Genomic DNA, 17,170 nt, shown 5'->3' with positions numbered 1-17,170 from the left:
CAGTTCAGGCCATCTGCATACAGACTATAAAACACCTCAGATGAAAAAGGTAGGTCTGAAAAATACCATCTAAGCAAATAAAGGCCTAGGACAGAGCCCAGTATGACACCCTGACTGCAACCAAGAATGTCACCCATCCAATTGCTCTATGATACTTGTCGTGTCCTATTTGTAAGCCATTCAGCTATCCATCTTATCAAGGGCAAATCAATACCTAGTTGTTCTAATTTACTGAGCAGTGTTTTGTGCATGACCCTGTCAAATGCTGAAGTTAAATCTATATAAATTACATCACAGCACAATTTTGCATTCATAGCTATTATTATATTGTTATACAACATCATGTTACAAGGGGTAATAGATCTATTTTCATCTTATGCATGCCAACATGTAATTTCAAGTCCAAACCTTTCAATTTTTGACAATAACTTATCCAATATAATCTTCTCTGTTATTTTTTCCAAAACATAAAAGTAAATTTAAGGGTCTATGTGACTCTGGGTTTTTCCTACTCCTCTTTCTCTTAAAGACAGGTTTAATAAGCACGTCTCCAATCTTTATTTATATCACCTAGTAAAGAATAGATACAATAGTACTATATGTTCTTCCTGATGTGTTTTCAGGTCATTATTACCTTTTCCATCTCCTCCCAGTGCTTTGTTTGAATGAAGTTTGCATAGTTCTTTTTCAATATAATCTATTTTGATTCCAGTATCTGAGGTTGCCCGGATATCACTAGAACAATGGATTACCCCCCTTTGTGGAGCCAAACTGGTTTGCATAAGATTTTGTAAATATATCTATAATCTATTGTGTATGAGAATAACTTTTAGAATTTACACAGTTTTCCAATTTGTATGTCTTTACTCTTTCCACATATTATGCATCTATAAAATGGTTTCCTATGATGCTCAATATTGTTACATACATTTCCTTCAAATGTTTATTGATCTTGTCTCACATTATGATTAATATGTTTGTTCATCTTGTTTATTTCAGTTTTCAAACTTGTAGTTTGACCTCTTTTCCATTTCTAATATTTTTTGTCTCTCACCTTAATTGGGTATTGTGTTCTTATGAAACTATATCCTCCCAATGTTGTATGCCTACATCCTGATGTTAAACATTTTTTTAACTCAATTTCTCTTTCAAAACTTTTCATATTCTTTCTACTTTTTTCCACTGAATGTATCACCACAACAAGTTTTACATACTGATTATTTTGCTTCCATATAATCTGCAATTAATCTTAGGTGTATTGGTTTAGATTTCAGTTTAGCAGAATTTTGTAGCAACAAATTAACCTTTATAACCCCATGATCACTACACATCAATGGAGGTAAAACTTGGCATGCAGTAACAGTAATTTCTTCAGGAACACAAACATTGTCTAGTATGTTTCATTCCCTGGCAGTTTGTTTACAATCTGAAGCAATTCCTGTTCATGAACATACTTTGTAAATAATTTCCTTGCTAATGTTGTTGAATCAATATCATTCCAGTCTGTTTCTGATAAATTTAAGTCCCTAGCTAATATTATTCTTCCCTCCTGTGTTTTATGCAAGAAATGTAGGAATTCCTCTAGGTCATCAGCACTTGACTTTGGTGGTCCATACACTCCAACAATTGTTCTTGTTCCAGGGTTGTCTTTATTATCACAGTTACACAGTCTATAGTATTGGTATTTGAAAAATGAATGATAAGGTGCTGCTTACTGTGATGGATCTGAAGTCTTCTTAAAACACTCAGTCTTTCTGGCTGGGTTTTGCTGAAATCAAAGTTTAGTTATAATTGCATTCATAGTCTGTTGCCCACAGAAACTTGCAGAGTGTACACTGATGCAACACCTAAAACTCTATCACTTTAAAAACAGTGACCAATAAAAGACTTTTTATAACAAATCACACAAGCCACTCTTGCAGCTTTAGTTACTGTTCTACTTTACTTCTCAAACAGCATGGATGATGTGAGAGATACAATACAAAAAATATATCTAACAATGTTATCTGCTATAGTCTCTTTATACTGTTCTAGTCACGCTGTTCAAATCCTGTTTTTCTCTTGGTATTCTATTTTGGACTTTGTATGAGAACATCTGTTTGCTGGTGTTTGCAGAAAGACATGTTTTCATCCTGTACTGGTATTGTTTTTTAAGGAAACACCTTGTAGCAAAACACATACATGCTGACTTGATCATTCAAACTTCCTTGCTTAACAGTGCCATATGATAGAAACATGTCCTGTTGTCCATTCTTTAAGGAAGCTGCATACATCCTGTTTTCCATATCTTTGCTTTTACTGACCATACATCCTGTTTTTAAGTCTGTACATTTTTGCTGATTCTGTAGGAGACATGTCCATTAAGCAAATTCCTTATTTTTCAAGCCACAGTCATTTAGTATGGATGCTAATAACATATTGCTAAACTCTATTTCTACATTTAAGCAAGCTTTATTTTATACCTTATTTATGTTACATATTTGTAGCAGAATTACTTTCAATCTTAATATTTTGTTGAGCATACTCTAACAGTATTATCATTGAACATGTAATAATCACAGGTCTCATAGTTATGCTTAACCCCTATCCTAACACCTCCACCTGATTTTCTGTTAGAATTTCTGTTACAGTAAAAACATTCATACCCTAACAGAACTGGTTTCCAGTCATTGTTCTTTAGCCATGTTTCATAAATAATAACAACATCAATCTTGTGGGAATATAGCAAATTTTCCAATAATAAAACTTTATTATTAATAGCATTAACAACCATCTGAGATGCACTAAATATTGCCATCTGTGAACTGCTAAATTTTCATCCTGACAAAAAATCTTCCTTGCGTCTGTCAAATATTGCAAAATATCTGCTGCAAAAATTCTCTTCCCTGATCTTGACAAATGCACGCCATCCTGTCTGAATACAAGTGTGCACAAAATTAGGCTTGGATGCACTACAGAGTTCATTTTTTGAAACAGAACATTTTTTTTTGTAGGTAGTTACCCCAAAAATCTTTTCATTCACAGTAACCTGACTCTCCTTTCTATATGTAATTTGTGAAACATATGTCCCAACACCACCACAAACTATGCTATCTAAGAGGGTTGTAAGTCCTCTACTAACAGTCAGAGAGTCATCGTGGATGAGATCATTTGTAATGACATGAACAAAAACAGATCCATGTTTCCTGACATTAAGGCATTCTATGGCTTGTCTAATATCCTCTATTTTTGCTCCTGGCAAGCATAACATGATTTGCTGTTCATTATCTTCTCTGCAAACATAAGTATCAGTTTCTCTAATAATTGAATCTCCAATTACAAGAATAACTTTTTGAACCAGATCTGAAGAATCTTCAACTTGTAATTTAATAATATCTGCTCTATCACTTGTTACAAAGGAATGATCTTCATCACCATTAGTCATTAATCCCACTGTTCTCATTGCATATTACATTTGCAAGCGTACAATTTTCATCCAGCTGGCTTTGTACATCCACAGCTTGAGCCATATTGTCAATGTCTAGCTGTCTTCTCTTTTTTCTTACAGTAATTCTCTTCAATCCTTCCATATTCAATGTTGATTTTGTCTCATTTTCACCTGCCCCTTGCCTCTTTATTCTACCTTTTCTTTTGGAAACATGCTGCCTTTTTCTGTAGACTTAAGATTTTCTAATAGAAAATTTTTATCATTCCCTGTATTGTGTGTGCTATATAAAGTTAGTATCCTTTTTAGTAAGTATTCACTTTCCTTTACAGACATTTACTAGTTTCTTTTTTTTTCCCTTGTTATTTGCTGGGAACTTCCTCCTTTCTTTCATTTTGTATTTCTTTCTAAGCACTCTAAATCTTCAGATTGCTGAATGCTTGTATCCAGAATTCCAAAGTTGTCAGGAGCATCATCTTGTTTCATAGGGGTTGAATTATCTTTACAGACAATAGATACATAATTTCCTAAATGTGGGGTAAAATTGCAGCCAAATTTGTCAACTAGAAAGGTTTGTTATATCCTTCGTCCCTATACAGGTGATTCATTTGAGCTTGCATGCATAGCTGAATAAGGCTTTTTGGTTGCCCTTTGCCTGCAAGGCTATCTTTACCTCAAATTTGGCGTTGGTGGGTTTGATAAGACTCATGAGTTGCTTGTTTAGTTTATGCAACCACTATTTTGTCTTTCTGTCCCTCTCTGCAGATTCCAAGTGAGTGCAGGCGGAATTACTAATAATCTGCTGTTTTGGCACTGATTTTCACATTGTCATTTGATAATGAGCTGTGAGCCACACAGTAAGCAGTAGGTGACTCACTGCTATTGTACTAAGAATGTTTCTGAATCCCATGACATATGTTTATTTCCTGTTGGAACCATACAGTCTTAACCAAGCAGAATGCATCACTTTCTGCCTCTGAAAAGGAATTTATATTTCTGTGATCCATTCTGTTATTTTACCACCTGCATGTATCACTTTGCTTATATCTAAAGAAAACTGTCCCTTTAGTACAAGCATATACGATGCTAACAGTGAAGTATGAATAGCATACAGCTCTGAGGCTGATCTTAAGTAGGCAAATGAGAAGATTAAACAATTCTACCACCATCACTGCATAAAACTTTCCTGAATACAGCAAATGTGTGAAAATGTGAAAGCAAAAATGGCGACATCTTCACTTGTATGAAATGTACATTTAAAATGCTTGAAGAGACATCTCTCTGTGGAGGTGGGGCTATACGCCATAGAGTTTATGAGCATGAATTACTAATGGTATTTTCGCCATGACTGGACAGATTCTAGAAGGGTGTGAGTGCGGTACTGTACTTTTTAGGATCAGTTAAACTACATTACAGTCACTGCTCCCAAGATTTAAACAGAGAAACTATCATTATAACAGTAAATCATTCCAACAAACATGCACTCATCAATGCTTGAGTCTTTAAACTAGATCATAACATGGCACTAAACCTGATGTAATATAGACCAGGGATATAAACACAGATCAGTCCACATTAATACAGAATGGTGAAGAAAGTAGTCTCTATGGCTTTTACCCATAGATACCCATGTCAACATATACTGATATACTGATAAGACATTTAAAAAAGTGAACACCTTAGACTGAATCTTGCTGTCCAGCATGAGCCAAATAACTCTGTTAGTATTCTTGCTGCCTCTGACACCAATCACCATCTACTGATGAATAAATAAATAGATTATTTTTATTCTGTAATAAATGGATTCCTTAACAGCTTGACTCCACAAAAGTCAAGTTAGAATCAAAAATTCACAACCCCAGATGATACCAGAGTTTAAAGCTCTTATGGTCGCTAGAAATAAAGCATGCCTAAAATGTATCAAGACAGATTCCTAGACAGTCAATGAACACACAGATACTTAAGAAAGAAATGCAAGTATATGATCAAAAAATTCAATGAAATATTTTTACTATTCAAAAGAAGAATTCTAAAACCAGTCGTTAACAGCACCCTATTTCAATCCCATGTACTAATGACGAAACGATAACAGAACTTCAGATGATTTATTTTGAGACAGCCATACTCAACCCCCTCACCACCACCACCACATTCAAACCATCAAAGCAATGTCCACATCAGTTTCAGCATGCATTCTGGCTGTGCCGGCTCAGATGGTCTATACCTAAATTCATAAAATCATATGGCGGAATCCCTAGCTGTCAATAAAACAAGTAAATAGATGTATAGTAGAATACAATGTCCCATCTTTCTGGAACGAAGCACCTATCCTTTCTCCACAAGGGTGGCACCTCTACTGATCCAAATAACTATAAGCCTGACCTTATAATGAATACATTATCTAACACACTTGATTATTTTGTCCAGTAACAGCTCACTTCATATCTTAATGATCTCATTCATATCCACATTCACATCAACTCAGTAGAAGTCATGTCAGGCTTATTCATTGACCTCTTTAAAGATTTCAACATAAGCCACACAAATCTTGAACAGGCTGATAGAACTAAACCTCCACCCTCTCCATATGCAGTGGTTCAGACTTACCTAAGCAACATAAAACTCAAGAGTTAGATGTGGCCTACAAGTATCTATAGGGTACAATGTTAATGAAACATTTCTCCATGTATCTATCCTAGGGCTTATTCTATTTAGCTTTTAGGTTAAACAATGACTAACCAAAACCTGCTAAGTCAAAACTGTATTTTGATTAAACCAAATGAAAAATCCCTGTGTTTTCAACGAAATGGCAAAAAATGGCCATGGCTGTTATACTGATTTGCCCACCATCCACACTCACACACACACACACACACACACACACACACACACACACACACACACACACGCACACACACACACACACACACACACACACATGCACACACACACACACGCGCACACACACACACACACACACACACACACACACACACACACACACACACACACACACACACACACGTGCGTACACACATTTACTTCCCTTACTCTATATAAACAAACTCTGAAGTCACACCACATTGTAGAAAGAAAAAAAATGTTTTCAGCTCAGGTGTCACTAAAGTACTATTTTGACATACTAGGTTTTGTTGAGTTACAACAGCTCTTAGCAGTTAGGTTAGCATAATGCCAAACCAGTGGAACAACATCCATTGTCTGATAGTGCAAAGGATTAAGGCTATGAGCTGTTAACAAGCTGCTTCATGTGTACAGGGTTTGATTCCTTCAGCCTTCATTGCTTACTGTGATCTTAAGTGAGTCACTTAAACTTCTCTCAAACTGCACACTACTAGCCGCTGCATCTCTGTACTGGCCCCAAATCTATGGAAATCACTTTCTCCTGATTTAACTGTTCACACAAAGTAAACCCTGTTCAGGCCACAGTTCAAAGTTTGAATGCAATTGTCCATCTTCCATGCATCTGATCCATCTGACTAACTCTCTCGTATTAAAGTATGCTACAGCTTAACACATCATTATTGCTCTAAACCCACTATAATCAAACTGCCTCTTTAATCTACTGGCATACCTCTCATGTGTACCTCATTATGAGGAACGTTTTCATTTTGGGTCTTAAAAAGTCCATGTTCCTCAAAGTTCCACATTAAAGAATACAAAATGCATTCACTCTTAGGAGTTTTTAAAACTGATATCCATGATAAATAGTACTGAATCATATTAATTCATCATAAGAACATTTGATAAGTATAAAGTAGCACATTTTAACCATCCTTGGACCTTTCCATTTGAAGTTGTTAGTAAGCCGTCAGGAGGTGTCCCACATTTTGCCCATTTGTTCCACGTTGTGAGAGGTAGTGTTCCTCATTTAGATGATGGAAGGTTGAGAGCTATGCTTACTGATCTTATTAACTTTGCTGTCTTAACCACAACTAGTCCTATGTCAACCCCTTCTGCTTCTCCTATATTTTAACTCTGTTCTCCTTTTTCTGCTCCAGTTATGAAACTGTAAATATATTAGGTGTGTTATCTCTTCTGTGTATATATTGCATGTCAGATAGGCTTACTTATAAATACTGTACATTGTTTTTTACATTATGATGTAATCTTAGTTGAGCCTGTAATTTGTCATTGTTTGATCAATGTTTTTACTCTGGTAAACAAATTTAAATAAACAAATAAACCAGATAGTGCTTTAGAGGAACTACAAAATTGGGCTAGGCTCTTCATTTATCTCCTTGACTGTGTACCTACTAATTGGTTACGTGTCTATATTATCTAATATGTAGATGTTAGCACCCTTATGTTCAGTCAAGCAGCACAACAGCTCAAGATGAGCTACAAAATGGATTCCTTAAGCTGGGAAATGGTTAAGAAGTTTACATCTCATAGTAAATCCCAATAAAAGTGACTTCATCTTATTTTGGTCACATTATTAAAAAAATACTCACACAGCCAACCTTGAGATCAGGACTGAATCTGCTACTTTAATTTCCCACATCAAGGAAATTAAATAACTTCAACTTTTCTTGGGGACACACTTAATGACCAAATCAGTACAACTATCAAAAGATGCAGTACATAACCCTTATAAAATAAGACTGTACATAACCCAAACCATAAGTTAAATCAGTAACATCCTTCATACACTCCAAACTTTTCTGTGGATAGATTTTCTATATTGGGATATTTTGTGTTTTTTGTTGAGTTTTGAATACTTCCGCACATTTTTTTTAATTCACTGACAAAACAGCTGATGCTTTCACTGATTTATTTAGATGCTACACTTTTTGAAAAAATAATGAACACAATTTCAAGTCTATTATTTATAAGAAACTGAATTAATTCTTGTCTTCATTTTCATATGTCAAAGCCCTCACTGGATGAAACATAATCAATTAAATAATTAATCTCACTGATGTTAATCATTTTGATTATGTAAGAGTAATTGTGTATAATCTTGTTTATTCTGATGAATTTTTTTGTGCTTTCTTTTGGCTAAAAGCTCTAGTGATACAGGTGAAGGAGATTTTGATCATAAGTAGGCATGTGATCCTCAAAACATAGATTGACCTCTGTTTGAAGTTCTCTGTTTCAGTAAAACATAGCTTGCTATAGCATTGCAGACTGCTATCAAGATTCTATAAGGTGAGGGTATGGCCAAGATAATGAACTGCTAGAAGCAACCTGCTTTTGCTCTGCTTGTTAACTTTAATTTCTGTCAGGGATTTACCCTCAAAAACTTTTCGAAGAATATCAAAATTGCTGGATATACTACTATTATAATCTGAAGATATACTCAAAAATGTGTGAATGTTGATAATAATTGCATGTCAAAAACTTTATAATAACTCTACAAGAATCTTCCAAATGAGTCATTCTAAAATCTCTTCTCAAGACATCTCAGTGAAGAAAGAACTTCAATCTATCCTTACTACTATACAGGACTTATCTCTAAAAAATGGATAAGCTTGACAATAAAATTGAAACATTAAAAGATAAATGCAGAAAACAGATTGAGCTAATAAATTAAGTTATTAAACAGCAAAAACAGCAAATCTCAACTATGGAAGAGTCAATTACAGACTTAGATGACAGACTGAAAATGAGAATCATATAGAATTCGTACTTGCGCACAGTAACGCATTTCTTGATAAAATAGAATATTTGGAAAATAGGTCAAGAAGAAATAACATCAGAATATGTAATACAGAGAAGCAAGACGGTGAAAATATGTTTCATTTCTTAAATACATGGCTAACAAAACTTTGAGTCTACCTGAAACACTTTCCTTTGGAAATGAAAGAGCACACAGTTCTCTCTCCTATGGACACCTTAAGAAAAACCCTTCATCTGCCAGATCTATAATAATAAAGTTTATTTTTAGTCAAGGTAAAGACTTAGGCAAGGATTCACGAAGTTAAACGGAGTGATGTCAGCATGCTCTGCATATTCATGAGAGCATGCTGAATCACACCTAAGGCTAACACGGTCCATGTAAGACAGTAGGGGGCGTGTCCGTAAGCCGAGCCCTGCAAGCGGACACGCCCCCAGAAGAGTAAAAGTGCCCAAAGTAAACACCCATGACAGAGTCCATGGAAATGTGAATAAACACAACACAACACATGCCCCCACAGACTATGAACAGAAAATATATAAATGAACACGTTATATATTTTTGTTAAATTGTAAAAATGTTTGCCCATGAGTGCGCTCGTTTGCGAGGGCGTGCCCGTAGCGCAGCCACAGTTAGCAGTCAATGGGAAAGCATATAAGAACTAAATATGCAAAGTAAGTCAAGAAGCAATAGCGTAGCGGTAGAGACGTCGGCTGAAGAGCAGGCATCCATGGTTCGAGCCCCCCCAACATCAATTTTATTTTTAGTAAAATAAGCACGAAACAAGTCCCTGACAAATATGTACATATAAAATCACATTTTATGTAAAATGTAATGAAATAGTCCATTTATTTTGAAGAAATGTGAGGTAACAAAACAATAAAAAATGCCAGATATGCCTATAGCTGAGCTACAGTTTAACAAGGTGAGTGCATCTGCCCGTAGGTGAGCAGTGGTTTAACAGGTGCAAAATGAGTGCCCGTAGCTGAGCAGTGGTTTAACAGGTGCAAAATGAGTGCCCGTAGCTGAGCAGTGGTTTAACAGGTGCAAAATGAGTGCCCGTAGCTGAGCAGTGGTTTAACACACTGAAACTGTGTGCCCCTAGCTGAGCTGAGTGTAATATGCGTGATGACAGCCAAATGACGCGTAAACCAGCGTACCCCGTTTGCGTGGAGCTGCGCACCACGCTAACAAGCTAACCGACGAGCAACGTTGAGCAAGCTGTAACAAAACTGCCTTTACACAGACACACCCCCTAGCCTGTCTACACAGTCATAAAATATAAAAAGCAGTGGGCAGGTTCGAACCCAGGATACCATGCACCATAGAGAAGGTACTAAACCACTAAGCCACGACAGCTGTACCCAGAAATGCAGTAATAGCGCATATATAGGAATGAATAGAAAGTGGAGCATGACAAAGCAGGTTTTGTGAAGTGGATACAATTCCAAAATGGCCAATCACAGATAAGTGCGGGAAAAACGGCATATATAAGCCCCATAGGCGGGAATACACAGCATAAACGATTGTAGAACTGACTTGCAGCCAGAATGTCAGGTGTAGGTGAGGGTAGTTGCTTTCGAGCACAGAGGTGGGGCGTTGAGGTGTCCAGATACATGGTCTGGCTCCTAGTCCACAATCATGAGGCCCAACTCATGCAGGGCCAGGTCCTGTGGGGAGCATATAGGGCTGAGGCGTGGGACCGGTTGGCTCATGATCTCACCAGTGTCACAGGGATTCCAAGGACTGGTGAGCGGGTCCGTCACCACCATGCGGACCTGAAGAGACGCAAGCAGGACCAATTGAACATTTGGATCCAGGAGGCCCTGCAAATGCCCAATGCCCCACTACTGAGTAAGTTACATTTAATTATGTATGTAAGAAATTAAATTAGCTGATATTATGGAGATGTGTATTCCAATATTACTTCATTTATATTACAGCTGCAGGTGTCCGTTCTGCGAACCGCAGAGCCTATGGCAATAGGCTGGTGCGGTTGCGCCACCAGGCAGGTCAGTAATCCACTCCCAGTAACCGTAAAGAAATATAAAAGTATGACAGTTAGCAAAAGAGTGCAGTGTAGTCACTAAGTAATAAAATGTGCAAGTAACAGTGTAAAAGTGTTTGCAAGTATTGCTTGATTACAAAAGTGTGTTGCAGTCTGTAATCCAAACAGAAAAATGAAAATGTCTGAAATAAAGTCTGAAATAAAGATGCCCCACCTGTAATATAATAGTACACAACCTGCAGCAGGCTGAAAAGTACAGCTGCAGAAGGTGAGCAAATCACATGTGTGAAATATATCCCCGTTGAAATACTGAAACATGACAGAAGTGAGACTGCTGGAAAGGATTGTAATAACTACAGGTAAAACATGTCAATAAAGCCTAGAAGTAAGTACCATCCTGAATAGTAAAATGAAAACAAGTGAGAGAGTGTGAGAAAGAGTTATGAATCCACCAATAAAGTAGTAATAACCCCTGAATAAAGTATACTGCAGTCAGTACAGAATGAAATTAATGTGACAAGTAGAACCAAACTGCGAAATGTGTTCAAAGAGTTGCTGCAGCTGGAATGTGTATCCCAAAATCTGGATATGTTGCTCTCAGCCTGCAATATGCAGATAGTATGATTGTTTGAAATATCAAACATCCACAGTTGTCTATAGCTATATAAAGCAAATGTAGCAGGATGATGTAGCTGAACAAAGCCAGATATGAACGTGTATGAATAACAATAAAATGTATATTGATGTAGCAGTAACAGTCCTATCACCAAATTGAAGTAGTTATCATATAGGAAACTGTAGTTAGAACAGTAGTGTGTATATATCTGTAGCTATTAGAAATGTACAGCATATGTATTGGTATTCGAAGGTGTTAATATTATTTTCTTCACCCCACCCTATAACCACATATAATCCATTCCACGTGAAATTGGTATGTGCAATCACAATTAACACCCCTGGACATTTGTCCTGTTGGGTCATAAATATTTGCATGTACGTTGATGCATCTGCTCTGTTCATACATCCAAACCTGATGGCCTGTTGCCATCAATCAACCCTGCATGTTGTTGGACTGTGTATTGCTGTTCCAATTAGGCATGTGTTATGCTCGCTGTTCAATGGTGTGAATACCTGGGTGTTTGGTTAATGGGAATACTAATGCATGCTGTTACAACTAATTGCGAATGGTATTGTATGTTACTAACCCAAACTGTCATGACATAATGCAAAACATAGGACGACAAAGAAGGCGGGTTCCAGCGGACCCACCTCTTCCACCTCAGCTGGCGAGTGCACCTGGCACTAGTGCCCAGTCTGGACCCTCCTCCGGTGGCTCTGTGCCACCTGCGGGTGGAAGCGCTGCAGGGGATGGGGCTCGTCTCCCCTCTGCAAGTGTGGCCAGAGGAGAACCACCACTCACCCTCCGTAGCGTCCGGACTGTGGTGCGTAGGGAGATCCGGGACTCTGTTCTTGGGCCCCTATGCCAGCTTGAGGCACAGGTGGCACAACTTACGGGCATGCTTGTTGCCCGGCCTACACAGCCCCCAGCACAGCCCCATCCTGGGCAGTGAAGGAACAGTGTCAACTGCCCATGGGTGGGGTTATCAGTTCCACTGTTGCCATCTGTGAGCTCATGGGCTCTGGATATCCAAACCTCCGTCCCCGTCAATTGTGTAACCCCCCCACACGTGTCATACACCGCCCCTGTATGCGTCTTGTTTGTCTTGTCTGTTGACCTACCCAACCTACCTCCCCAGCTATACCGACTTCCTTCACCTGACATACCACTCTCACCTGAAAAAAAAAAAAAAAAAGGGCACTCTGTACCCACAAAACAATGACGCCCCATACATAGCTGCCCATTCTGCACATATGTCTGCTGGACATGGAAACTATCAATTACAATTGGCTGTACAACAAGTATTATTGCTGTCCTGACACCTCTCTCAGGGGTGGAAGGTTTCAAATGTCACACCAAATTACATACATATGCACAGCTGTTGCTGATGAAGAAATGGGAAGCTATGGGCCTTACCTACATCCCTCCTGCAAAACCCGAGCTTGTTTCCCTACTGTCTTATCCTCTTTGTGACCCCTTTTTCACCACTTTCGTCTCCCCATTTTCATTTCTTTCAAAGAAAATAGCGTGAGTGTGCGCAAGAGTAAGCACGTTTAAGCGGTTGTAAGCGGGTGTGCGTGGAGCTGAACGCCAGTGCGCATGCGTCAGCTCCGCGCAAACCAGCGCTAACCCGGTTACAACTGCTTAAAAGTGTCTTAGTCACTCTGATTGACAGGTCCTGTAGTCAGTTCAAAAGCAAAATAAAATCCCACTGTCAGTCCCGAACCCAGGACCTTGGAAACAGTAGTCTGCATGACTTACCACTAAGCCATGACTGTTATACAAGGACAATGTGCTAAAATAAATATATCATGTAATAGTAGGAATGAATGTAAAGGGAATATAGGATGTGTAGTACACAAAGCATGTCATGTATATTTACTGTCAAATCTAGTGGATATCTATGATAGTAGTGTGTGAACAGAAACAGCCATGCTAGTTGGTAGCTAGTAGGTAATAATGTCACTGTAGCACCATGCAAGCCACACACATACTCACAGCAGGATAATCACTGCCCATACCCCACAACCTCTTACAGGAACACATCCGGACCAAGTAATAAAATATGTGGAGCAAAGGGCCAAAACCAGGGACACATTACAAATAATGTTGCAACAAACTCAGACAGTTCAGAGAATAACAGGTTCTGCATTTTGTGGGATGTTTGGAAGGGTATGAAGTCTGAAACTTAAATGTTTGTCACTATATTCTGACTTGAGCCCAGAGTGATTTGCCAGAAAAAGCTGTGCATGACATATTGACCAAAATATGAGGTAGAAATGTGGACAACCTGCAAATATTTGTACACATGAGAGGTCTGACACCACCATATTTGAATAGTTAAGAGCCTAGACATAGCAACAGTGCATGACTTACAGGGATGCCCCACAGACTCCATGTGAAATGTACAAACAGTAGGCAGAAAGGTGTTACAACACATGCAATGGTAACTATGGAGTCCTGAAAGTATGCACCACTTGCATGGCAGAAAAAGTGTAGTAATACATATGCTCATGCTATCCCACAGTCACAACTGCAGCATACCAGACAATTTAATGGGTGTACCCCACTGATATGTACCATTCCATGAGGCAGATAACAGATGCACCTGAGAGTCTCTAGGGCCTGCTCAGCAGCATACTGAAATACCCTAATAGATGTCAAGGCCCACACCATGGCCAGACCACACTGCATGCTGTAACACCCTAGCAGATATAGCAAGCATTCCAAGGTGTGAATGTACATGGAAAATAGGAAAGCCACAGCAGCACACTACAGTCAGGACACACCTAGCAGGCATACAAGTAGTGACTGTAAAGGGCAAATATTGAAGCCATAGCAACAAAGTGCAAGCAAAAGTGCAAGGAAAGCACACACACACACACATTAACAGTAGTAGTAGTCATAGGTGTCAGTGTACATACACAGTTAGTACAGGAAACTGGAGAAATTAATGGAGAAATGTTAATCTACAACACAGCTGGAAATATGAGAGAGATACCAACCTTTACACTCACAGAACATTGTCCACAGCATGCCAGCATGGTCCCTGCCCTTAAAATCTGAAAGGGCTACGCCTATCTCACATACCTTTTTATAGCACTGTTCTGAAATCACAGTGAGAACTGCAATCAGTACACAACTGGCTGCATGCAATTAGCAAATGCTGGCTAACAATTGGTGCAGAGGCCATCACATGGACATATGCAGATACCTACAAAAGTATGCTGTACTCCCAGTCCACACATGCAATACTTTCATCGCACCCTGAGGAGGAAGTGAGAGACAGACAGAGAGAGAGAGAGAGAGAGAGAGAGAGAGACAGAGACAGAGACAGAGACAGAGAAAAACGAAATTAAACATACACAAACAAAACTGTTCAGCAACAGCCACCTGAAAGCTGACAACTGGCAAGTGGAGCAGTAGGACACAAAACCAGACGGCAACACAAGCAGCTGTGACAAACACAGGTAATGTAAAGTAATACTATAAAGGTCTACATACTGTGAACCCTCCATATGTGTCATTGCTCTGTATCCATATGTATATGAAGATGTGCAAAGGGCAGGGGACATACAGCAATTATCAGTGAAGGCTGTACATACATTTGTATGTGAGAGCATCTATGTGCACATATCAATGTAGGTTGAATGTAGGTTGTAGTGCAATGTACAAAGTAGGTTTCACAGTTATGTATGTTTATCAGTATGTTAGTGTGTGTATACAGTATGGTAGACAAACATGTTGATATACCTGTCTATCATATGGATACGTATGTATGTAAAAATATGTATGTATGTATATATATATATATATATATATATATATATATATATATATATTATGCAAATATGTATACATACATAGAGAGAGATGTAGGAATACATAGACAGATGTAGATAGAATATGTACAAACATATATATGTAATACACACATACAGATATAGATATATGTAGATACATATACATAGACTGATCTGACTATCTACAGGTATGACTGTGTATGATGACCTCAACACCCCCTGTCCCACCCCCTCTGTCACTCTCACCCCCTCCATATCTATAGCAATATATGTACATCAATATATATATGTGTATATGTATACAGACATATATATATATATATATATATATATACATATAGATATATCTATATACATATATATATATATATATATATATATATATATATATATATATATATATAGAGAGAGAGAGAGAGAGAGAGAGAGATGTATATATATTCTGAGTGAGGCACATGTGTACAGATGTATTGCAACAGGTGCCTGGTGACAAAGGCATGGAGTGAACACCAGTGTCAAAACTGGAGTACCATACCCCATTTCAGATCACCTACACCAGTAACCACCAGATATGTGATTGGCTGCCCACCACTGCATGTGTCAGGGGTGAACAGGGTCATAAATGTGTACAATAGTCCCCCCAATGATATTCACAGTGGCACACTATTCCTGGAATACCTGCACATGGCATGTGTCAGCAGACATGGTGTGTCAGCTATGGACATGTAGGTCAGTGTAGCCCTCCACACCACATAATGGCTGCCATGGTATGTACCTCACATGACAGCTACAGATATGGAGAAGGACACAGTGACATGTACAACACTGTGACAATGCACTCAAACACATTACCAATGCACAGTGACTGACAACACCACAGAGTACACACATACTACCCACATAGAGGTTACCACTCCTGGATTTACATACGTAAGTCACACCCATGACAGATGTCCAACAACCATAGTAACACCTCACACCATCCACAACCTAAATGACTGCTGTGTGTCGTCCGTGCCACTGCAACAGAGAGCACATGTGGAGGTAAAGGTCCCTACCCACAGATAAGACATACCCTGCAATAAACCACACAGTGTTAAGAAGCAAGACTCCCCATGAGTACATGTCACACATACCCCTGCTGAATGTTAGTCAGATAGGTAATATGCCATATGAGTCACCCTGTGTAACTGTGTGACAGCAGCGGGTACCATCACACCACATGTGTCACAATGGTCAGGGTAGCAGAACAGTATGCTGCTGTAGTCCCAGGGGCAATAGCATATTGTATAGTATTGTATTGTAATGTATTGTATTGTGTTGTATTGTATTGGTATGTTGAGGTGCCTCTTTCGTGGAGTGGAACCACTGCTGCTGTGCGCCAGTGTACAGGTACATATCCTGTAGTCAGGCTAGTGTTACATAGCACTTCTATATGTGTGTTTAGCTCCTGTTGGAGTTCATGTAGCATGCAACCGGGGATACCATCAGGTCCCAGTCATGTTGTGTATTCTGCTTTCCTGAGAGCGGCTCTCATCTGGACATCTGTGATGACAAGGAGGTTACAGTCAGCTGGGATAACTATGTCTTATTTTGGGGGAGAGGGAGGGGTGACACCTGCACTGAACCTGTCTGCCACAATGTTGTCAATATCTGTGGTTTCAGTGAATTATTTGTT

The sequence above is a fragment of the Protopterus annectens genome, chromosome 4.part0 (genome assembly GCF_019279795.1).
Source record: "Protopterus annectens isolate FY-2018-M chromosome 4.part0, PAN1.0, whole genome shotgun sequence".
NCBI classification, from domain to species: Eukaryota; Metazoa; Chordata; order Ceratodontiformes; family Protopteridae; genus Protopterus; species Protopterus annectens.
Note: the sequence above shows the minus strand (reverse complement) of the source record.